The sequence below is a fragment of the Anabrus simplex genome, chromosome 3 (assembly GCF_040414725.1).
Source record: "Anabrus simplex isolate iqAnaSimp1 chromosome 3, ASM4041472v1, whole genome shotgun sequence".
NCBI lineage: Eukaryota > Metazoa > Arthropoda > Insecta > Orthoptera > Tettigoniidae > Anabrus > Anabrus simplex.
Window position 1 is genome coordinate 393,153,238 of NC_090267.1, and position 23,635 is coordinate 393,176,872.

The 23,635-nt window shown below is 41.0% G+C and overlaps 1 non-coding gene across 1 annotated transcript; it reads right to left on the bottom strand.

Annotated features, from left to right (window-relative positions):
* Positions 1-9,354: 9,354 nt before the first annotated feature.
* Positions 9,355-9,436, bottom strand: TRNAS-GCU (transfer RNA serine (anticodon GCU)). Its single transcript has one exon. It is a non-coding gene; the product is annotated as a tRNA-Ser (tRNA).
* Positions 9,437-23,635: the final 14,199 nt, after the last annotated feature.

Consider the following 23,635-nt stretch of genomic DNA (forward strand, 5'->3'; position numbering starts at 1 on the left):
TGTAGTTCATACCTTGGAGTGTCTTCGAAGCAACTAGCGTTCTGTCGAATTTTCTATCAGGAGATCGACTTTCAGTAACGTCGTGATTTCCTCTTCAGCAAAATCCGCCTTTATAAAGCTTTACCTTGCCTCTCCAAAGAAAATTATCTTTTATCTACCATTCTAGCGATGGAGTTTTTAACATGTGCTGTAATTGTCCCGTATTATTATAATTTTTATGTTGCATTTTCTTTCCCACTCAGTATGAATTACACAACGTGCAAACTGGAAAATGTTACACTCGGTTACATACAACTTTCACCAGCAACTTCCTTAGCTCTGGTGTGCATCACGACAGTTGACCTAAACCAGAATACAATTGAAAATATTAAATCAGCCCTTCTAATACTGCAATAAAGCAATAAGGGAACATGACAGCAAAGGTAAGATAGGGGTTTTAGTAGCTATTAAAGGTTTTCAAAGAGCCTTACCCTTTGTACTCGTATTTGTGTCAAGGTCAGAAGAACTCTTATTTTCCCTTTCTCCTTATATGGCCGTAGTATTAAGGATTTCCAGGAATCTTAACCAGAACCAATACCGTTATCCAATTGGGAGGGCTCCATGTCTTCTTCTCCTTTTTCTATCCTTCACAAACGTCAACTCAAACTTGGGCAAAGTCCGAAACTCCCTATTTGCTATGAAGTAGAAATTCGCCTTAAAGAAAAACCCAAACTTCAAATTGACCTTGTCGTAATTTGCAGAAAGAATACAAATATTTTATGAACCAGAATCATATTGTTCGTCAAGATATGGCATGATCGTTCTAATACACTCCTGTTTATTGGTGTTGTTAAAATGAAAAAAAAAAGAACATCTAGTGATGATACACAGCAGCTGCCTGCTGCTTGAAAAGCTGTCAAGATCTTCTCATCTCCTCTTCTCTTTTTTGTTCTGTGTTGGAAGCCAATTTAAGTGATGTACGCACATGCCAACTCAGTAAACCAGACTTCACTCACCCTGAGTCCTCCACCCTGCCCTTTAGTGTTCTGAGACCTCAGACGGAAGTACAATTATGAGTTCTTGTTGCAGCTGATTGGTTAACACAGGCTATTCAATCACTTTTGTGGTCGAAACGGTTCAGTTCACTCCACTATAGGTGAATATTGTTCTCCGGGTCTTATCGTCAGTGAATGTCCGAGAGAAAAGCCAACCCTGGACGGTAAATGGATTAAAGAAAGAAAGAAAGAAAGAAAGAAAGAAAGAAAGAAAGAAAGAAAGAAATCTCTAATGTCTGACCAATCATCAAAATATAATTTCGATATAATTATGTACTACAGCAATATACAGGAAAAAGAAAAGAAATATTAAGTCCTGCATCGACTTATATAGTAGCTCCAAAAAGTATTCGTCACTCTGATAGAATACAATGCAAGGTGATGTATTGAAATAAACCTGTAAATTCAGACAATGAACTATACACTGCTTATACTGTATGTATAAAGTAGAGTAGTCACAAGGAAAACAAAACACTGCACACTTGTCCCTGTTCATTGACAAAACGGACAAAAATAACAGAGTAGCTCGTAAAGTGTTCTCCAAAAAGTATTCGTCCGCGCCTTCGTCTGCCTATATCAACGTTACTTTTGGAGTTCAGTACTTCGTTGGGCCACCTTTTTGTTTAATAACCTCTGCCAATCGTTGGGACATGGACTTCACCAACTTCTCAGTCGTGGTTCTTGTGATATTCTTCCATTCTTCCAACAATGTTGCCTGCAATTCATTCTTTTTGGGAATAGGTCTTTTTCGTACGTTCTTCTTCTTCTTCATCTGTTTACCCTCTAGGATCGGATTTTCCCCCGGACTCAGCGAGGGATCCCACCTCTACCACCTCAAGGGCAGTGTCCTGGAGCTTCTGACTCTGGGTCGGGGGATACAACTGGGGAGAATGACCAGTACCTCGCCCAGGCGGCTTCACCTGCTATGGTCAACAGGGGCCTTGAGGGGATGGGAAGTTTGGAAGAAAGAGGGAAGGAAGCGGCCGTAGCCTTAATTTAGGTACCATCCCGGCATTTGCCTGGAGAAGTGAGAAGCCACGGAAAACCACTTCCAGGATGGCTGAGGAGGGAATCGAAACCACCTCTACTCAGTTGACCTCCCGAGGCTGACCCCGTTCCAGGCCTCGTACCAATTTGCAAATTTCGTGTCAGGGCTGGGAATCGAACCCGGGCCTCCGGGGGTGGCAGCTAATCACGCTAACCACTACACCACAGAGGCGAACTCTTTTTCGTATGTTTCGTTCCAAAATATCCCACAAATGCTCAATTTGATTGAGGTCCAGTTAGTGAGGTGGGGTCTACATATAACGTGGTGTGTTATAAAGCAGCCACAGCCTGGTATTAAGAGCCGTGTGTTTAGGGTCGTCCACCTCTGTGGTGTAATGGTTATTGTGATTAGCTCCGCCCCCGGAGACCCGGGTTCTATTCCCGGCTCTGCCGCGAAATTTGAAATGTGGTACGAGGGCTGGAACGGGGTCCACTCAGCCTCGGGAGGTCAACTGAGTAGAGGTGGTTTCTATTCCCACATCAGCCATCATGGAAGTGGTTTTCCGTGGTTTCCCACTTCTCCTCTAGTCAAATGCCGGGATGGTACCTAACTTAAGGCCACGGCCGCTTCCTTACCTCTTCCTTATCTCTCCCTTCCAAACATCCCATCCCCCACCAAGGCCTCTTTTCAGTATAGCAGGTGAGGCCGCCTGGGGGCAGGTACTGGCCATCCTCCCCAGTTGTATCCCTCAACCTAGAGTCTGAAGCTCCAGGACACTGCCCTTGAGGCGGTATAAGTGGGATTCCTCGCTAAGTCCGAGGGAGAAACCGATCCTGGAGGGTAAGCAGATTAAGAAGAAGAAGAAGAAGAAGAAGAAGAAGAAGAAGAAGTGTTTAGGATCTTGGTATGGGTGAAAATGTAATCCCCTGTCAGGCCCATACCTTCTACATTTTTTTCTAATTCATTTACGACCTGAACTTTTAATTTCGGGGCACTCAATTTTTGATCCTTTTTTGCTAGACGGACCACCAGCCGCTTTTCCTTCCCTGTCAAGATAGGTGGACGGTTTTTTCGGGGAACTTTCTGGTATTTTTGTATTTTAGTAAACCTGTATATTATGCCTCTTACTGTTGTAATTGGTCTGCAGAGAAGTCCATTAATGTCTTTATAAGATTTAGACTAAATGACTTAGTTGACGACGTAAGGGAAGTAAACATAGCGGAACCGGTCGGGAGACTCCCTTCAACACATCAAAACATTTTATCAAGAATTAACCTCAACTTCTGCTTTTCTTAAGGAGTTTCCTCCCGACCATCGTATTTTATATTTAATCCTGTCGTCATCTACAAGATATTTCAAGTACATACTAACAAACTATATCAATTTCTCCAGCGCCCCTAACCGCATGGCCAACTCGCCCGGTAGATCACTTTCTAGGATCCCTTATGAACACAGATTTTATTACAAATCTGAGCATTGACTTGTTGAGTGTTTTGTTGTTGTTGTTGTTGTTGATCGTTGTTCAAAGGGGCCTAACATCTAGGTCATCGGCCTGTTGAATGTTTTAACTCAATATGAAGGAATATTTAATCTCATATCTCATCCTCATAAGCGGTTTTTATTTCATACGTGCCAATTTTGTATCTTGATACACGTTTTTGCGCTGAAGATGTTCCAAACTATAGGAACGAAACATGTACTTTATAGTCATTTAACTACCGAGCTCGGTAACTGCAGTCGCTTAAGTGCGACCAGTATCCAGTAATCGGGAGATAGTGGGTTCGAACCCCACTGTCGGAAGCCCTGAAGATGGTTTTCCGTGGTTTCCCATTTTCACACCAGGCAAATGCTGGGGCTGTACGTTAATTAAGGCCACGGCCGCTTCCTTCCCATTCCTAGGCCTTTCCTATCCCATCGTCGCCATAAGATTTATCTGTGTCGGTTGCGACGTAAAGCAAATAGCAAAAAATAATCATTTAACTAGACTTTAACCGCCTCTGTGGTGTAGTGGTTAGCGTGATTAGCTGCCACCCCCGGAGGCCCGGGTTCGATTCCCGGCTCTGCCACGAAATTTGAAAAGTGGTATGAGGGCTGGAACGGGGTCCACTCAGCCTCGGGAGGTCAACTGAGTAGAGGTGGGTTCGATTCCCACCTCAGCCATCCTGGAAGTGGTTTTCCGTGGTTTCCCACTTCTCCTCCAGGCGAATGCCGGGATGGTACCTAACATAAGGCCACGGCCGCTTCCTTCCCTCTTCCTTGCCTATCCCTTCCAATCTTCCCATCCCTCCACAAGGCCCCTGTTCAGCATAGCAGTTGAGGCCGCCTGGGCGAGGTACTGGTCATTCTCCCCAGTTGTATCCCCCGACCAAGAGTCTGAAGCTCCAGGACACTGCCCTTGAGGCGGTAGAGGTGGGTTCCCTCGCTGAGTCCGAGGGAAAAGCCGAACCTGGAGGGTAAACAGATGATGATGATGATGAACTAGACTTTAAGCTGTAATATGTTTTTTAATTACATAAACTAGCCATAATAAGCAAATCAGTATTGGAAGGTTGGATTCTTCCTTCAACAAGTACTGCATTTCAAAAAGGCGGAGAATGTTCCTTAATTATTTAAAATATTAATCCTCAGATTACTTCCCAGATGTTGGGAACACTCTACAAGTGCTCACAACAGTCATGAAAGGCCGTAATCTCATTACTGCTAAAATGACTATGAAAGGGAAAAACAAAGTGGAGATGCTGCATATGATGACATGTGCTAATCGAGTTGTTTTTCTTCTCGGTGATTTTCCAGTCCTAGTTCTACTTCTTCCCATTAGAACGGCGATGCCACTCAGCATGTGGTAAAGTAGCTAGCTGGCAGCGAGAAGTAATGACCGAGACCGGTTCTCTCGGTGTGGTTCGGACTGACCCAGATCACGTACGTACAACAGCCACAGCCCTCTCGATCGCACTGCTCTCAACAGAATACTCAGAAAGCATGGTACTCACTGCCTCTGCGGTGAAAAGATTCCTAAAAGACACCACTTACTCACCCTAGACTATTTTTCATGTTTATTAAACAGGTATGGAAATCCACAATTCAGGCGAACAACTCAGTGTCAAAAACATCCTAGGAATATGACCTACGAATTTTAGGTAAATAATGTATGAGAATATATTCTTTATTTATTCCTAAAAATTACAATCCGTTTCTTAATCATCGTTGTCCGGTCCATAAGACTAACAGTTTGCCATGATCTACCACTACGAGCGTAAATGTGAGTCAATGCAGAGTTTCATTTAAGCCCTTATAACTACATTCGGTGTGGACATTTCTCGAAACATCAAAATAGGCCTGACGGTATTGAACCAATGAATACATTACAGAAAGAATTATGTAAATAAGTTAATTTGGCTAGGATGTAAATCAGGGGCGGTGCGTGGTATTGCTGCAGGGTTGCACAAGTCCCAATAATTTTGCACTTCATTTGTCGTCTTTTCTTCTAATGTTTTAGTCTAATACACCTAACATGCATTCGAAAACATGTTAAAATCAACCATCTTCGGTCGTTCGCTGTACTAATTCTTCGTAACGGACCAACAAACGCTGCTGGCTTTGAATCAAACTCAGGGAGTTTGCTTTCCTACGGCAACTCCCTAGCGGACAGCGCGGCGCAATATACCTAATCAGGGACGAGCCTAGCCTGCATAGCATCAGGAAGCATGTTCGCCAGTATCGATCTCAGGGAGTTGCACGAGACTAGCAAATCCCCTGGCGAGAAACAGTTCCAAATGTCCAAATGTCTTAGATTGCACCAATCTGCGGAGATTACTTCATTCCTACTTTCTCTCGTCTCGCAAAGGTAATTCATTTCCATCTCTTAAATTTACAAATTTCATCTACGTTGTACGGGCGCAGATAGGTCTTACAGCGACGATGGGATAGGAAAGGGCTAGGTGTTAGAAGGAAGCGACCGTGGCTTTAATTAAGGCACAGCCACAGCATTTGCATGGTGTAAAATGGGAAAACGCGGAAAATCATCTTCAGGGCTACCGACAGTGGTGTTCGAAATAACTATACCCCGAATGCAAGCTCACAGCTACGCGACTCTAACCGTGCGGCCAACTTGCTCGGTAATTTCTTTTCCACGCCATACCAGACCACCTACAATATTACCAACATCTTGCTTCAATGAAAAACAGGACGGCAAATTTTCAATTCAAGTGAGGCAAAAGTAACTGTGCCAGGGTGAGTGGCTCAGACGGTTGAGGCGCTGGCCTTCTGACCCCAACGTGGCAAGTTCCATCCTGGCTCAGTCCGGTGGTATTTGAAGGTGCTCAAATACGTCAGCCTCGTGTCAGTAGATTTACTGGCATGTAAAGGAACTCCGGCAGGTCGGCGTCTCCGAAAACCGTAAAAAGTCGTTTGTGGGACGTAAAGCCAATAACATTATTATTAAAAGTAACTGTAGTTATAGTGTATAATTAGCCTCTAATTGCCAGATATATTACAGTTTTAGTAGGAATGTAGTTCATTACTTAACGATAATAGAGTTTCTTGTTATATCTGTAAGCTGTAAAAATGTGACACTGAAAATGTTGGTGTAGCACCCAGCCTCAGATACCACCAGCCGCCACTGATGTGAATAAAATAGAAAACGAATAAAGAAACAAGCGACTTTAGGCTGTTTTTCCGGAACTGCATTTAGGCTGGTAGTGAAATTTGTTTTTTAACTTTGACAGACGCCTCTGTGGTGTAGTGGTTAGCGTGATTAGCTGCCACCCCCCGGAAGTCCGGGTTCGATTCCCGGCTCTGCCACAAAATTTGAAAAGTGGTACGAGGACAGGAGCGGGGTCCACTCAGCCTCAGGAGGTCAACTGAGTAGAGGTGGGTTCGATTCCCACCTCAGCCATCCTAGAAGTGGTTTTCCGTGGTTTCCCACTTCTCCTCCAGGCAAATGCCGGGATGGTACCTAACTTAAGGCCATGGCCGCTTCCTTCCCTCTTCCTTGCCTGTCCCATCCAATCTTCCCATCCCTCCACAAGGTCCCTGTTCAGCACAGCAGGTGAGGCCACCTGGGCGAGGTACTGGTCATTCTCCCCAGTTGTATACCCCGACCCGAAGTCTGAAGCTTCAGGACACTGCCCTTGAGGCGGCAGAGGTGGGATCCCTCGCTGAGTCCGAGGGAAAAACCGACCCTGGAGGGTAAACAGATTAAGAATAAGAAGAAGAAGAAGAACTTTGACAGAGATATCCAAGATTCACTATTTGAACCCTTTCTGGGCCCTTTTAGTCCTTCAGCTTTCGGCACAATTGCGGTTATTGCTCAATTTTACGTTTTTCGTACCCCTACTTTGTCTGCTTAGAAATGTTTTCAACAAAAAGAAAAAATAACTCACATGTGATTTATTCTTGCAATTTTTGCACACATTGAAAAATCCACAGCCTGTTTCAAGCCATTCGACCGGGTCAGGAATAGAATGAACGAAGCCCCCATCTAGCGGCGAGGATAGGAACTGTGCCGGATGCTGAAGCCTGTCGCACTCCTCTGGGGCAATGATTACTGAAAGACAGATGAAATGAAGTGATATTCGAGAGTGTTGCTGGAATGAAATATGACAAGGAAAACCGGAGTACCCGGAGAAAAACCTGTCCCGCCTCCGCTTTGCCCAGCACAAATCTCACATGTAGTGACCGGGATTTGTACCACGGAACCCAGCGGTGAGAGGCCGGCGCGCTGCCGCCTGAGCCACGGAGGCTATTTGTTGTTGTTATTGACTGAACTCGTTATAAAACAACTCGTCAACAGTTCATTTTAGGCTCGGTCTTACAGTCTTACAGCCCTGCATTCGGGAGGCAGAGAGGCTGGTCCCCACCATAGATTGTCTATCCTCCACCACAATAACACGCAGTTACCTACAATGGCAGATGCCGCCCACCCTCATCGGAGGGTCTGCCTTACAAGGGCTGCACTCGGCTAGAAATAAGGTAGGTAAGGGTTATTCTGCCCGAAGGCAGTTCCGAACCTCCGCAGAGGTTTTCCTGAGCCGGAGTTTACGTGCGGTAGGCTGGCCAGTTCCTTTCTGCTCCTCCATTCCCTTACCCCCCACTAACAGCGCGTGGCAACCCATCCAACTCCTGACCACGCCCAATGTTGCTTAACTTCGGAGTTCTCACGGGATCCGGTGTTTCAACACGGCTACGGCCGTTTCGGCTAGAAATAGCCACACGAAATTATTATACCATAGATTGTTCTGGCAATGGTTTTCCGTGGTTTTCGATTCTCCTTCCCTGAGGCACATGCCGGGACAGTTCCTTTGTATAAGCCACGGCCACCATCCCCTCACCTTAGCCCCACCTTAAATCACCTCTTCCAATCTCCGTGGCATGAAAGAGGCGGTAACCTTCTAGGAGAACCACTGTACCCCTTCAGAGTACGGTGTAGTGGTTAGTGTGATTAGATGCCACCCCCTGGAGGCCCGGGTTCGATTCCCGGCCCTGCCTTGGAATTTGAAAAGTGGCACGAAGACTGCAACGGGGTCCACTCAGTCTCAAGATATCAAATAAGTAAAGGGGAGTTGGATTGCCGCCTCAGCCATCCTCGAAGTGATTTTCTGTGGTTTCATACTTCTTCTCTAGGCAAATGTAGGGATGGTACCTAACTGGATACAACTGAGCAGGAGAACCAGTACCTCGCCCAGGCGGCCTCACCTGCTATGCTGAACAGGGGCCTTGGTGGGGGATGGGAAGAATGGAAGGGATAGACAAGGAAGAGGGAAGGAAGCGGCTCTGGCCTTAAGTTAGGTACCATCCCGGCATTTGCCTGGAGGAGAAGTGGTAAACGACGGAAAACCACTTCCAGGATGGCTGAGGTGGGAATCGATCCTACCTCTCCTCAGTTGACCTCCCGAGGCTGAGTGGACCCCGTTCCAGCCCTCGTACCACTTTTCAAATTTCGTGGCAGAGCCGGAAATCGAACCCGGACCTCTGAGGGTGGCAGCTAATCACACTAACCACTACACCAGAGAGGCGGACTCGACGAAATTCAAATATCGAATATTATTACACACCCAGCCCCAGAGCCATCAAAATTAACTGGGCCGAGAATCGAACCCGCGACCCCTGGACCGAAGACCAGCTAACCATTTAGGCTTGGTGCCGGACTCCTATCACTTTAAATAAGTTAATCCACGAAGTGAGCCCTGAAAATGTGACCGCTATTTCGACGTCAGCACTTGATAACGTCAGGTCCACTATAGGATTTTCTCCCAATTTATTGACAACAGCTGGTAATATTTTCTTTATATTATTACGCAAACGTTGAACACTAAAGAACAGTGCACAAAATTTCGACGAGGATGGGATTCGAACCCACGCGTGCAGAGCACATTGGATTAGCAGTCCAACGCCTTAACCACTCGGCCACCTCGTCACTTGTTGCGGTTAGTTCTCTACTCGGTCTCCTTAAAATAAGCTACTTCATTTAAAGTTACTGTACCGGGAGGTACACTTCAATGCCGCGCATTCAAAATTAGCGCCTAAAAGAACTTCTCTATCAATCAAAAGTGAAACCAATAATACAGCAAGTTAGAACTTTACGCAGAAGATGTCACCACAGAAATATGATGTAATTTTGTTATTGTGAAGTTTCTTAAACTGACTGAATTTCTCCTGGTTTTGTTTGCCATTCATCAAGAAGTTCGACATTCTTCCATAGGTGACACTACAAAAAAACTATGATCATGCACCCTGGTGCAAAGTGTAAGAAGTTATAATTTACAGAAGTTTTGTATTTCTAGATTTTGGTACCTGAATGATGTTAATTTATTTTTGGGTTGGCAATATTTCTTTTTTATTTCCGCCAGTTTTTAATCTAGCCAAACCCAAACATCCGTAATTAATTTTAAACCTGTCACAGGTTTCTTGTTCGACTTTGAGTGTAACTTTGAAATTGACCAATTAAAATGAGAGGGTGTGGCTGGTTTCGTCTTGAATGACCTCGTACCTTCCCTGAGGGTTTATGAACTGCGGCTTTTCACGTTTCTTGGCCAATTGATTGTCATCTCACTGAGTGTGTGTGTGTTAAGGCAGGAGGCGGGCGGCCTCTTTCATCGGTCAACAGAATATCTACAAGGTAATATCCACATAACGTTATTCTTTCTTGCTACCTCCGCAGTTTAATCCGAGGGAAAGGTCCGAATGGTTAACTATTTAACCTACTTTTCTAAAAATGTAACTTTCTGCCAGCTAATGTAAAAACTTCATAAAATCTTTAACTGTAAATCGGGGATAGAGAGTGATGTACTCTCTCGAGCTCCCCTTCATCTTGGTTTGAGGTGACTATGTTTCGTAACTGTTTTTCCCTGTGTAATGTGTTAAGTAATTTCCATACGAGTCACCTCAGTAGCTTGGGATTAGCCCCTGTTTTCATCGGCCTAGAGCCCTTTAGGGTTTTTAGTGTTCATTGTATTGGAGCGCAGTGTGCCTCCATTCTCCTTGTGGTTGGGCCAGTTATCTAACCTGTTCTTTTTCCATGAAGGCCCAGTAGGTTGGGTATTAAATACCCCTGTATAAATTATTTTCAAATTGTAAGTTGTACCTTGAGAGGCCCGTAATTGTAAGTTGATGGTGCCTTGAGTAGGCTTGGAAAACTGAGAGCCTGTTAGCTCTTTTTCTAGTTTTGTACTTGTAAGGAGTGCCTCTAGAAGGCTAGAAATTGTATTTCGGGAGCAAGTGCTCCATGAATTAGAGGATTTCTGCCCTTGAATAAATTTGTGCTCTTTGTAAATTTGAGCTGAGAGCTCAAGAATCGTATAGCGAGGGGCTTGAAGCCCAGGTTTTGTAAAAATCACTAAATTTTGGATTTTTTTGTCTCGTTTCTATTCTGGCATTGTACCTGATTGTTATTTTTCCCTTGTGGAAATTTGTTAAGTTTGTTTTTTTATAATGAAAAAAACATAACCTTTGTTAAAGTTTTAATTCAATTCTTGACATTGTAGTTAGACCCATTCACCCCGGCACTTTCTTCCATCACCTCTGCGTTCCACAGATACCCCGGAACAGTTATATTTATTGCAGACGTAAGGGTGAGTTCTGAAGTGCAGTAATCGTTCGTAAGATAACCAAACATGTAGTGTACTGACGTGGCTACGGCGCGCAATAAATTCCCTTTTATTAACGGGAAAATCAGTGGTTTTGAATAATAAAATTTGTTTATGTAAATGCATAATACCGAGCGAGTTGGCTACGCAATTTGGGTTTCATAGCTGTCAGTTTGTATTCGCGAGAAAGTGAGTTCGAACCCCACTGTCAGCAGCCCTGAAGATGATTTTCCCCGATTTCCCATTTTGACTCAAGGAAAATTCTGAGTCCGTACCTTTACTAAGACTACGGTCACTTACTCCTTAGTCCCGACACTTTCTAATCCCATCATCGGGTCGGTAGATGCAGAGTGGCTCTCGGTCTGGAAGTGCCCACGGCTGGTTCGTGGTCCAACAGCTCTGCACTCTGAGCGGCCAACCAAGCAGAGGAAGGGTGGCCACGGCTCTACCGTGGCTCTACGCCTCTGCATTCGGGAGACGGGTCAGGGCTGGACCTCACAGCTGGCCCCAACCAGCACCTCCTAGAGAACAAGGCCTGGCAATACGATTCGTGACGTCATGCGAGTGTGCCCAGTGCGAGTGGATAGTAGATGAAGCTAATTCCTTACGATGATTGAAAAATATGCTGGTTAAACTACATTCTACGAATATTCTTTCTGGTAGGCGCGCATATCGGAAGCGAAATTAGTAATATACCGTAATAATTAGGAAGAATAATTATAAATGCAAAAAGAACAGAATAAAGTTTTTTAAGAATCTTAATACTGAACAACGTTAATAATATGCCTATATGACACTTTCTTTCGTATATTTAAGAGTCAAAAATCATCAGTTCCTTTTACAAGACTCGCTTTAAGACCTCTCTGTGTCGGTGCGACGTAAAGCAACTTGAAAAAAAAACCACACTGAAGGTTTTCGGTGACGCAAGGATGGAAAAGGGTAAATGATTGGAGAAATTAAGGTACAACCCCAGCATATGCCTGATGTGAAAATGGGCAACCACGGGTAACCATATTCAGGGTTGCCGACGGTGGGATTCGAACCCACTATCTCCCGAATATCAGCTCAAAGCCACGCGACCCTAACCGCACATCTAACTTACCCGGTGATAATTTTATTTTCCCAAAGGGAAGTTCAAGGAAATGTACATCCACAGCCTGTGTCTAGACATTCGACCGAGTCAAGAATGGAATGAATGAAGCCCCCATCTAGCGGGGAGTATAGGAATTGTGCCGGCTGCGGAAGCCTGTCGCACTCCTCTGGGGCAATGATTCATGGCTAACAGATGGAATGAAGTTACATTGGAGAGTGTTGCTGGAATGAAAGATGACAAGGAAAACTAAAGTACTCGGAGAAAATCCTGTCCCACCTCCGCTTTGTCCAGCACAAATCTCGCATGGAGTGACCGGGTTTTGAACCACGGAACCCAGCAGTGATCGGCAGGCGCGCTGTCGCCTGAGCCACAGAGGCTCAGGAAATTTAAGAGCATTGTGTAAATATTGGTTTTAATTTGATATCGCATGCGAGTATAAATTTCGCATTTTGTGTGAATTTTACATTTTATCGCGTTTTCAAAAGACATCAATTGTTTTACAGGTCGTGAAAAGTGAAAATACAAAAATACAAGCTTACACAAGTATTTCGCGTAATATCGCTATTGCAAAAAATCATAGGTCGCCTACGGGAGTCAATTACAAAGACCTGCACCTGGCGAGCCGAACCCGTCCTGGGATATCCCGGCACTAAAAGCCATACGGCATTTCAATTTCATTTGAATTGAATTTTGAATTTGAATTTATTGATCATGATTTACATGCCACTGAGACTGAAAAGCCCCTTTATGCAGCGTCTTCTTATAATACAATGCAGATTTATGAAAACGGTAACTACATTTTTATAATATTAAAGTATTAAACTAAACAAGAAACTTTAAAAAAATGAAAATACAGATACCACATCCAGTAAGGTTAAGACATACATTATATAATAAGTAAGAAAGTAAATCATTAAGCCCTTCTGTTATTCTGGACTACATGGGTTTAAAGAATATAAAGCTAAAGCAGAGAAACAATTTTCTTCGAAATATACATATTCCTGATTGTTCGACACAAGAATGCCTGATCTCAGCCTCCTGCGTACTCCTCCAGAAAGACAGATGTTAAGAACTGCTTTAGTTGGGTACAGTTAGTGTTACTTGCGAAACGGTGAAGATTAAAGACGTTGAAGATACGTGATGCAGTGCAAACAAAGGATTTGTTAAATTTAGTGGTACGATGAAGGGGAATTTGAAGGGTGTTTTTTGTAAATCTATTATCTCTGTTATGTACCGACTCCATAGGTTTAAATGCATTATAAAGGTAGGATGGTGTCTTCAGTTTGAGAATTTTCTGCGTAGCAACAGCTACTGAGATTTCCCGACGTTCATGGAGTTTCAACCATTGTAGCTGTATGTAATAGGGTGTTATGTGTTCATCACGCCTGGCATTTGTAACGTAACGAACACATGCGTTTTGTACCCTCTGTAGTTTTATGTTCAAAGTTTCAGATAAGTCGTTGTATACGACTGAACCATAGTCAATTATTGGAAATATAAGACTTTGAACAAGTAGTTTTCGCATGAAAGGTGGTGTACATGACACGTTACGTTTCAAAATATGCATGGATGACACAACTTTTCGGATTACATTTGACGTATGATCAGACCAGGATAAGGTTCTGTCGAAAATTAGACCTAGATTGTTAACGGTGTCACTAAAATGAATATCTGTCTCTAGAATTTTTATTGCTGGGAGGGATTTGAGGTCAACAATTTTCAGGAGTTTTGTGTAACCTATGCAAATAAGCTGGGTCTTAGCCACATTTAATTGGAGGTTATGATTTGCGCTCCATTCAATCAATCGAGAGATGTCATGGTTAAAATGCGTTATAGAAGAAGATGCGTTAGTGGGACAAAAGTGGAAGTAAGCTTGTAAGTCATCCGCATACATGTGAAAGCTACTGCTTTTAAAGACTTCAGATATTGCACCCATCTGCTGAGTCTGATTGGCTAAATTTTAATAATTGTATTTAATAAATTAACAGTAATAATCCGGCGGGTTAAAACATGGGACAGCATTGGAAATTTCTGGTAGCTAGCTCGTGAGAATGAAGCCTTGATAGGAACCCACGCTTCTTTCTCTGCTAAAAATAATTTATTGGAACACCTGTTATTACGTCATATTTCGAAACTGCGTAGTTAGAGTGGAAAAGTACTGGCAGGAGTGACTGAGATGGAGAATCATGGTTCCAGATACCCGAATCCCCTTATTCTGGAATGAACTCGTCCATATAGATGAACATCGGAGTATGCGCTCCAATCAGATTGCTGCATTTAAATAATTTCAAAATTAGCGCGACCAAATGATATGTGGCTTGTAATTAATCCCTGTCAGTATTTAAGGAAGATTATATCAGAGGAGATGTCAGTAATTATTGTAATAATTCTGGACTAACTTACTGGTTTGTGGCAAATGGATTAGAGTATTGTGTATCCAGGTGGTTGTTATCAACAGCAGTGGGAACCCCTTGCCAGCGTGGAGAGTGGCTCACCAGCGCGGCAGAAGATATAGTCCAACTAACGCCTACTGTATTGTAAAAGAAATTACGAACAATTTAAGAGTCACGATGCATCATGGCAGTAACAAGAATTGATGCAATCTGTGTGTACAAGGCATTTCATGTTTTTAGTAACTTTGTTTTGGAGCTACCCAGCATTCCTTGAATTGGGACTTTGGATGGCAAGAATTAGTGTTCCTACGCCGATTTTGTGCGCCAACATCCCCGAGCGGTGGCTTCTCACGAATCAGTCAGCAGTAAGAGTCTAGTGGCGGTCAGACGTGTCTTAAATTTGCTCCGCACTTAAGTACGATTGTGGTAAATTATATATATTTATTAGTACTGTGGAGGAGAAAATGAGTGTTATAAACAGAAGTGTAGGTGGTAAAGTTTTCGAAACCCCACAAGTGAGTGGAGGAACAGATTAACAAATTATACAAGTGTCTAAATCTACGCAGGGTAAACAAATGAAACTGTGAATTATGCAGAGTTGCATCTTATGTGACGTATTTTCAATATGTAGCCCGCAGAGCAAAGCAGACAGTTCAATAGGCATTGGTAGCCCGTAAGTGTGGAAACATTGCCTGCTACAGCTGGTTTGTTAGTGGTGTTTGAAACGTGGAGCGAAGAAAATACTTTTACTTTCTACGAGATATTTAGCTCAAGTGGGGGTAGTCACCTTCCCCAGCGCGTGGTTTACACAAAGGGAGCGGTTGAGCCCACAAAAGACTTTGCTACAGCAGAAGCAGCTGTTAGGTTAGAGCATAGTACGTGAGATCCGGCCTAAGTTCCAAGTTATCTGAGTACTGCGTATGTGTATATATATATATATTACAGTGTAATGTCAAGTGTTAAGAACGAGTTGTTATGTTTAATATTATGAGCAGGGAATAAACGTGTGGAAAGTGTCAAACAAGAGTGAAAATTAGTAAGATAAGCCAATGTCGGATACATCAAGAATGACCAATAATATCAACATGTTTGTCATGAATCTGTAAGACAACATGGCTGCCTTAAGTCCTGGGTGATCCCGAAATGCTGTCAATGTGAGTACATAGCCTCATGTTTACTTAGAATCTAAAGCTTTCCTTTAATAATGGTATCTTAATGTAAGTAGATATGCGAGTGACGGTAGATAAATATAAAACCCGGATACACAGCCAGAAAAGTAGGATAACTCTGTCTATGAGTAGCGTAAATATTATTATTATTATTATTAGTCGCGTGTGTACTAATTTAATCTGTCAATATTGAACAAGTATATTTTTGAGGCAATTATAATGAGCAGTTTGCATATATCTGCAATATTATTATTATTATTATTGGTAGCATTGTCAGTATGTTCGTTTAGGCAAAAATTTCATTTGCTTGACGCAAGAAGTCCCGTAACAGTAATATATATATTCAACAGTTACTGTCGAGAATGTTGATTGGGCGACAGTAACAGTGATATATCCATATATTTGTTGTTATGGCAAGTAACATGGTTAGTCAGTTGGATGAACAGTACTAAGTAAAAGGTTTCCTTTTGGCTCAGGTAAAGTAAAGGGGTCTCGAACAATAAAACGATATTGAGTGATGGTAATTTGGTTGGAGGTATTTGAAAGTCTGTAGTTAAGAGTTTATGGTAATACATGATGGTATTGACCTGGAGATGCATGTAGAACAATGAGTATGATGAGTATATTCTCATATGTGCCTGGAAATGTAGGTATTCAGCATGATAGCTGAGTTGGGATAAAATTATGCAGAATAAAAAAAATGAAACTGACGTCGTAAAAATGAATAATGTAAGAAAAATAGGCCAGTCAAAGATGGGATACTATGTGAAGGACCAAATGATACGTAAACATAGTTTAGCCGTGACACAATATCGTTTATGTCAGAAAAAGGTTACTGAATTGCATTTGAGTGACATTCTAGCGTTAGGTTGGTAACATGGGTCATCCAACTGAGCTGGTATGAAGGCTTGCCAATGGGAACTATTTGTTGGTTTCAGCAGATTATTATTATTATTATTATTATTATGGTTAAATATATTTCTTTTTTTTTGCCTCTATTTTGCCATTTTGTTAGGTACATTCTTGTATTGTCTGTACATTATCCGTGTATATTATTGTGAGGGAACCACAGTAACATTTGCACTGGGTCATGGTTAGGTTTCAGTGAATTATAATGTATTGGGACACTGAAACAACCCAATGCTGTGGTATGAGCATATGACAGGGTTTATCTATGTATATATTACTGGAAATTTAGGTACTAGGTTAGGATTTTTGGCTGTGTCATCTCGCTTGGTGTACATGTTAGAAGAAGTTATTGTATGTTTTATTCTAAGTAGGAGAGTTATCGTCTCCAGATATAATTTACGGTATTTAAGTAAGGGTCACTCGCATATATGTATATGAAAGCAAAGCTTTAGATTCGTATACGGCAACAACTAAGGTCCATTATGTAAGTTAAAGGTTACTGAATTCTCAGATAAAAATTTGTTGTTTATTGCACCCGGAAGGAGGGTATTTGAAATTATAAAATCTACCTGGGAAGTCAGTAATAGTTTTGTTTAGAAAAATGTTATTATTAGTATTAACATCGGTAAATTTGCCATGAGAAATTTATGGTTCAGCCTTTACACAGTGAGTCAGGCATTTCATAAAATTATGATTTATCCTAGAAAATGTGGTTTTATAGATGAACGGAAATTCAATAAGTACTGTTAAGAAAGATTATATTTCAATGGTGTTGATTAAGCTAAATGAATGTTCTAAGGTCACCGACACAAACGTGTTATGGTTTATCAGGATGGTGGATCAGTGGTACCGTACTTACAGGTCAGGTTAGAATATTATTATTATTTATATTATTATTATTATTATTATTGGATCTTTTTATTTAACCTTTATCAATGCAATTCACAGGCTAGTAGGGAGTCCTCATGAATATAATGTTAATCGCTGTGTCAGTGGACTGTGGGTTTATTAATTAATTAAATATTAACATATTATATTTTAATCCAAAATTTATCCACGATTTAATTATCAACAACATCGGCTTTTGGGTAGACAAATATTGAATTCTTAAGGATTTATTAATGACATCCAATATTGAAAAAAGTATTCATTGAGTGATATTATTATTATTATTATTTTAATTATTACAATTATTATTATTATTATTATTATTATTATTATTGAAATATTATTATTATCATCTCAATGCACTGTAAATTCATTTGATATTACTACCTTGGAAGATTTGAGTCACAAACAATGGTTTCCAGTAGTCAGTTAGGCATTTGATTAGGTAATTGCAAAATTTAATTGCAATTAATTAGTAAAATTAATTAATTATTTTTTTATTATTTTATTATGGTAACTTCTTGTCTGTTTATTTGTAGACTTATTTTACATATTTGAGAGGTTATTACTGATGTTTCTGGATTCGATTTTACGCGAAATCGCCGCGTTATTTCATTTATTATTATTATTATTATTAGTATTACTATTATTATTGTATTACATTTCAGGATGTTTTTCCAAACTTTATATACAAAATTTGGATGTATGATGGAATATTTCCGAAGTCTTTAAAATAGCTCCCAATGTAATTAAGTGATATTAAAATAATTTTATTAATTAATTAATATCAACATTTTGTTTATTTTAATATCTTAGAAATATCTGTTATGATCATTTTAACTGATGGCAGGTAGTATTTCGATAAATAACTTGGTGCGTCCACAGATACAATTCATTCACATCAATATTATTATTATTACTATTATTATTATTATTATTATTATTATTATTATTATTATTATTATTAAATATTCTCATTATTATGTTGTTATTCAACTGATCCACCTGGTATATAAACTACATCATCCTTGTAAATGTGTACAGTTACACAGACATCATGTATTCAGATGAACAAATAGAAAATATCATTTAATATAAATATTCAATGATAAATTATAAACATTTTCTTTATGGATCAACGAGGTGGTCATGAGTGTCATTATGGAAATTCTAGTTGTACAGTCTCATAAGGCAATAATGTAACACTAACATAACCTTAATTTACATTTTATAAAATTTACCTACACCTTTCTTTCCTTTGATTATATCAAATAAAATTTATATACATATTTAAACTTAAATCAGTCTGAGTCATAAATCATTGTAGTGTATAGTTTACCAAACGCAATATCCCTATGCATCCTGATTCGACGACGGGGACTGATCGCGCCTGAGAAGAAGATCTCACCACCTTCGGTAAGTATATTTCTTTTTTTAGGGCAGCCGAGGCAACAGTGGAATCCAGTCAACACCGAAGGAGCTCTGCAAGGGTGCATAGGTAGTTAGGAAGTAATTTATAAATGGTCACCCAACGGTGGGGCTTGACTGTCGTCTATAAGGGAATGGTAAGTCAATGTTAGGATTATTTAAATGACCAGACTGAAACTTAGAACATTCATTAAACTTGTAGTAAAATGAACACTGTGTAAAAGGCGAAATTTCATGTATGTGATACATATTGAATACATGTTATTAATATTTATTTATGTAAAATATGGGACATTCGTTGTTGTCGTATATAGCACGTAAGGTCACTTAGGCGTAGAGGCAGACTTTTATGCATAATGGTTATAACAAAAGAGCAGTGGGAGCAGCTGGTCGCGAGCATTAATATGCTCAATACCAAGGTAGAAACTGTACAGAGTGAGATGAAGGAAGGACAGGACGAAATTGCTAAAAATTTGGAAAATAGTCAAACAGTACTCAAAGATGAAATTACTAAAAACTTAGAGAGTAGTCAAACAGTACTCAAGGACGAAATTACTAGGAACTTAACAGAAAGTTTAGAGAGTAGTCAGGCAGTGCTTAAAGATGATATCACTAGGAACGTAACTGAAAGTTTTTCCCAAAAACTAGAGGATACGCGGGCTATGTTGGAGACACTCGATGGTAAAATTGTTAGTCGTCAGGGCGAACTGAGAAAGGAATTCCTAGATAACCAAGAAAAGTTATTAAAGCTCTGCGAGGCTAATAGGGCACACACTAAGCAGGAATTGCATAGTTTAGCCGTTGCACATAAGCAATTAATTAAGCAGATAGGCGATGTAAACATCTCATTTACAAAAAGTTTACAAGAAACCAAAGAAGAAGTGCAAGCTCAGTGTGAAAAGATGTCACAAAAGATCGTTATGGTCGAAGATATGGTCAATCAGGTCGAGACGGCGACACGCGATAACCTTACGACGGTTACCACTAAAATGCAGGAAACCATGGAAAGGTTGGACCAGGGATTTAAAACGGTCGAGGCCAACCGGGTAGCAGACCAGGAAAGGGTGACACAACAATTCGCTGACATGAAAGAAGACATAGTTGAATGGCAGGTGGACATGAATAGTAAATGGGAACAGTTAGATAAAGGCTTGATTTCTAGTGAAGAAGGGGTTAGAGAAGAGGTGAAAGAAATCCTAAATAAGGAAATACACCAGTTGCAAGTACAAAGTGACAACTTAGCAACGTTAATAAAATTCGTGACAGAGGAACAAGGCGAAATTAAGAGACAGCTGGCTCAAACCACGACACCACAGGTAGTGACAGATGCTAATCCGTTCCGGGATTTGTTGATTAACAAGGAATCCAATACTCCATTAACTTCAGTTGGAGGTGGACAGACCGTTGCTGCACCGGCAAATCTCATAAATGTGCTTAAGATTACTGATGAACAACCGAGAAAATTTAACGGGAATGGATCGTTAACTCCAAAAATGTTTCTGAAAGATCTCAAGGCCTACTTTAGGGAAATGCAAGTACCTGAAGAAAAGAGGTTGAGAATCGCAGAAAGATATCTCGAGGGTTCTCCTAAAGCATGGTTTATTGGTTTCCGATTTTTATTTGAAACTTTCGAAGATTTTGAAAAGGCATTTCTGAATCGGTATTGGGGAAGCGACGCTCAACAGAATTTAAGGCTTGAGTTGTATTCCCGAAAGTACAATTCCAGCATGCCCACGAGATACAGTGATTACTTTTTGAATCAGCTGGTTAAGATGAAAGAGCTAGATAATCCTCCTTGTCAGCAGGAGTTGGTTCAAGCCATAGTCAAACAGTTTCCTCCAGATGTACAAAGGATGATGATTACCGCCAAAGCACAAAGTCCTGAGGAAGCGGAAGGAATTTTGCGACAGCTGGACAACACTGTAAATATGAGCACTCCGAGGCAAGCCAAGGCTACAGAGCACAGGGCATTTGTAGTTGACACGGTGAAGGCAAATGATAAACAGGACGGAAAGGGACGTGACAGTGGCATAATTTCAAGACGACTACCAAATGAGAGGAAGACATCAAGTGGTCGAGAATTTTATGAACATCGGCAGTATCAACAGAACTACAATTATCCCAGGTCATATTCAAGGAGATACTGGAATAAGGAGCAAAACAGATACCAAAATAGGAATAGAAGTCAGCCATATCAACGGTACAATCGGAGAGGAACGTGGAGTGATCGTCCATCGCAGAGATCAGGTTACAGAAATCCGGAATACCGCAACTATGAGAAGAAAAGGTATGTACAGGAACTGCGGGAGCAACAGCAACAGCAAGAGCAACAGAAGTGGAAGCAAGCATTGGATAGACAAGATTTAAATCCCGATCTCACTGGAGCAGAGAGTATCGAATTTCAGCGAGCAAGGGAGCAGGAAGGTCGACGCCAACAATCGCTTAATCCAATGGCTCAGTCTTACCCACCTGGGGGTAACAGTCAAGAAAAAAAAACGTCAATTTTGAATTGCTAACCACATCTAAATGGAAGGACACTGGCTTGGGTGATGAAAATGTAAGTGAATGGGTGGTCGCACAAGTAGACTCTTGGGTTGTTGAACCATCAGATCTGCTAGAGGATCCAATTATAAGGGAAGCAACACAAGTTAGGAAACTACCTGTTATTAATGTTCGAATACATGGCACACAGGCAAGGGCATTGGCTGACACCGGCGCCACTATTAGCATTATTTCTAGAACGTTATTTGAGGATTTGAAAGAAAGGCACAACCTACCAGAAATACCTGTATCGGCTGTAAAAATTAGAGGAATCGTGCCGGACAAAACTACAACTTGCAAGTCACAAACACTTTTAGATATACAGATTGGAAATTCATCCTTTTCACATCCGTTTGTCATTATGTCGCGGATGAATTACAATGTCATCCTGGGAGCAGACTTCTTAAGGGAAACTAATGCTGTAGTAGATTTGGCACGGAACACTATTAAATTTCGCAAAATAGATGGCAACGAACGTATACAAATGAGTCAAGACGTCGGAAGGAATGAAGAAATTAACTGTGTAGATCAGGTTGGTGTAGAACTTGAAGAGATAGAACATATTTTGGATCATGAGAAAATTTTTCAGGATATTTTTAATACTGAGATTCAATCGGAGCTAGAAGAATTAATTGATATCAAGGTGGCTGAATTTAATGGTACGAAGGAACAAAAACAGCAGCTAAGGGATATGCTTATACAGTATCAGGAAGTTTTCGATTCAAAGGTTGGAAAAATTCCGAATTTCGCCTACGCCCTGAATGTAACAGACTGGCGTCCATACAAGAGGAAGCCATACCCAATCCCCGAAAAATATTACCAGGAAGTAAAAAGGATTATAAGGGAAATGGAAGAAAATGGGATTATAGCTAAAAGAGTTACACCTTTTGTAAACAATTTAGTCACAGTTGTTAAACCAGATGGGTCGCTGCGCATTTGCTTGGATGCACGACAAGTAAATGAAAAACTTATCCCAGAAAATGATAAAGCGCCTCCAATTAAGGATATCATCCGCCGTTTCAAGGGAATGAACATGTTTACGGGTGTAGACCTGACTTCTTCTTTTCATCACATCCAACTAGATGAAAAATCAAAATTACTAACTGGCTTTATATTTGACCAACATACGTACACCTTTGAACGTCTACCCTTTGGCCTGAAGAATAGCAGCGCAGCATTGATAAGAGCCTTGGATAGGAACCTGACTGACGCTGTCAAAGAATTTACAACCAGGTTCATCGATGACATCATTATCCCAAGCACATCATTCGAGGAAAATCTACAGCGAGTCAGTCTATTGTTCCAAAATTTAATTGATACGGGATTTAAGGTCAATTTAAAGAAATCTCACTTTTGCCAAACTGAAATACTTTTCCTAGGGCATATCATAGATGGCGTAGGAATCCGACCCAACCCAATAAAATTAGAGGCCATCAATAACTTTCAGAGGCCCAGGAAGATTAAGCACATCAGGCAATTCTTGGGTATGTGCCAATTCTTTGCGGACCACTGTCCTAATTATACTGAGGTGGTGGCTCCATTGCAAGACCTGTTGCACAAGAATAATAAGTGGCGATGGACGGATGTAACGGAGATGTCTTTCCAGCGAACAAAGGAGTTGCTTTCCAGAAGTATCAAATTATCTTACCCAGACTTTGAGTTACCATTTGTACTGCAAACGGATGCTTCCAACGTTGGAATTGGTGCGGTATTATTCCAAGAAGAAGAGCACACACCAAAGACCAAAAGATATATTTCATTTTACAGTAGAAAGTTGAGGAAACATGAAGTCAACTATAGCACTACGGAATTGGAGATGTTGGCCATAGTTCAAGCGCTGCAACACTGGCAGAAGATAGTATATGGTTTTCCAGTAAAGATCAGGACCGATCATAAGGCACTCACATTTATGTTAAAAACGGCTGTTTCTAGTCAACGAGTTTCACGATGGTCTTTATATGTGCAGCAGTTTAATTTCACAATAGAACACTGTCCTGGTAAAGAAAACATCATTGCAGATATTCTCAGCAGAAACCCTAATGAAGAAGAGGAGCAAGCAAATTACGTTGACCTCGTACAGGAAGACCAAGAAGTTTTGCTTCATTTGAG